Below are 2,181 nucleotides of genomic sequence, written 5' to 3' on the forward strand. Positions count from 1 at the left end.
GTGTGTGTGTGTGTGTGTGTGTGTGAAGAAATAGAAAACGGAAGAACATATATATATATATATATATATATATATATATATAAACTGAGATTATATATACTTAAATCATGCCGAACGAAGCCGTATAACAGTGTATTTTTAACATCTTGTAACATTACAAAGAGTAACAGAGAAACCTTTTCAATACCTGGGCCACCGAGAGAATTATTATCAAAGATAACATACATAATTGTACGTAGCACAAAGATGTCATCATCTTGTCGACTATTTTGTATAGAGGAAGGTCGATGATCAGCGGGATTTTGTGCGGAAGATATACGTGACTTAAGTCAAAGTGCTTCGTGGTAAAATAGCCAAGTGTCGACAACTTACTCTCATTCGGATAGCGTCAAGGATCACTGAGCAAATCGACGACAATCCCAGATCGGTAAATCCGTCCACAGCGGCGGTAAAAGATCATCACTATTTCGTCTCACAATCGCGTCCGGCGCACCGAGAGTGCACTTTCCATTCAAGTGGCGATGACGATTTCGCTGCAGCGTGATCAATCGCACCGTGCAAAGGCGTTATTGCACTCGTACACATATCCACCCACACATAAGAACGAGTACGCGCCCGACAGAGACAAAGAGAGAGAGAGAGAGAGAGAAAGAGAGAGAGAGAGAGAGAGAGAGAGAGAGAGCGTAATCGTCGACACTGAGGAAAACCGTTACAGGCTGTGTCTAAGGCCGCGAAGATGCACTGTAAAGAAGCGTAATCTCATTATGAAGGTAAAAAGAAAGAGAAAAGTCGAAAAAGAGAAGAGAAAGTAGCGAAGAAAGAAAGACAGAAATAGAGAGAAAAGCATTACACGTTATATGCAAGCGTAATATCGCGTAATACCATCACGTTATACGAAGAGCGAGCATCATAAAACGCATTGACGAAATTTCAAAAGAGCGCGATACCAAAAATTTCGCTACGACGAGACTCATAAGATAAACAAATATAGACCCAGAGAGTGACAGTGAAAGGAAGAGAAAAAGATTAAAAAAAGGTTGTTAACTGAAATTACATTGCAATTATCGTTACGCGGAAAACGTACCTACGAACGCACGAAACCATAATCGGCACTATGCATACGCACTTCCGAGGAGCACGGCACTGTAAATTTTGGTGTAAAGATAGCGGAGAGAAAAACTAAGATCGTCGAAGAGAGTGATAGTTATCGTCCGAAAGTTACACAGCGTTGTTCCGTCAAGAGACATAGATTATCACGGAACGGCTGATGGTCGAGGCTAACGAGGCTGAGATCTGCGGAGGAACGCAGCGCCGGAGGATCCGTGGAACTCGCGCGATTCTGACGCGTCTAGCAGCTCCATCTTGACTTGCTCGAGTCGGCGGCGGTCGTACAGCGCTCTCGGAGTCAGGTCTCTCTCTTTCTCTCTCCCTCTTTTTCGCGCCCGCGCGCACGCACGCGCGCACACACACACACACACACAACTACACGCGCGTTCTCCAAGCCGTCCGCTTCACTCACTCGTTCTCGTTCGTTGGTATGTCCGTCCGCTCTCACTCTCGCGAGAGCGTGCCAGGGAAACGCGCGCGCTCGAGCCGCTCTCACTAACACAATAAATCCATTGTGAGGGAGAATTCCTGGCGGCGCATTCCGCATGTATGTAAGAGTATGAGGAGAGCAGAGGCAGGAGTGAGTGAGTTAGGAAATAAAACAGATAGAGATAGATAGTAAGAAAGAAAAAGAATCACCGACTTGAGTCAGCTTGAGGCTCGATTAGCTCGTGTTCGTGAATGTCGTTACGGAGCGAAGGAAGAGACAGAAAAGGTGGAGGAGAAAGAGAAAGATGTTCTCTCGAAGGGAAAAGGGGCAAGAGTGAGAACGAGAATATATATGTGGGATGTAAGTAGCGAACGAAGGGACGAGGGAAAAAGAAAAGGAGCCGATATCGGAGGGAAGTTTGGTGGGGAAGGAATTAATGCATGCCAAAGAAGGGGCAAGGAGAAAGATGGGACGAAGGGGAACGAAAGTAGTGGAAGAACGAAAGAGGAGCGAGCGAGAGAGGGAGGGAGGGAGGAAGGAAAGAGAGTACGAGGAGTGTATATGGTCATATAAATAGATGAAAGAGACGTCGTATAGTTATACGACTCCTATATATGTTGTGTGTTCTCTCTCTCTCTCTCTCA

The 2,181-nt window shown here is 45.5% G+C and overlaps 1 protein-coding gene across 9 annotated transcripts in view; it reads right to left on the bottom strand.

Annotated features, from left to right (window-relative positions):
* LOC105459116 (protein capicua homolog) overlaps window positions 1-2,181 on the bottom strand; it is a 46,094-nt gene that overhangs the window by 24,942 nt on the left and 18,971 nt on the right. For 5 of the 9 annotated variants that reach the window (XM_011704857.1, XM_011704859.1, XM_011704858.1 and 2 more), the window contains exon 1: window positions 373-1,372. The exons of 2 other annotated variants lie outside the window; for them this stretch is intronic. The gene's annotated coding sequence lies outside the window, so the exon portion shown is untranslated. Of the gene's footprint in view, window positions 1-372; window positions 1,373-2,181 lie in introns of those variants that run through there. 2 more of the 9 variants (XM_011704854.1, XM_011704853.1) reach the window with 2 other exon arrangements.

Source organism: Wasmannia auropunctata, unplaced genomic scaffold (assembly GCF_000956235.1).
Source record: "Wasmannia auropunctata unplaced genomic scaffold, wasmannia.A_1.0 LD334208.1, whole genome shotgun sequence".
In the NCBI taxonomy this organism is placed as follows: Eukaryota; Metazoa; Arthropoda; class Insecta; order Hymenoptera; family Formicidae; genus Wasmannia; species Wasmannia auropunctata.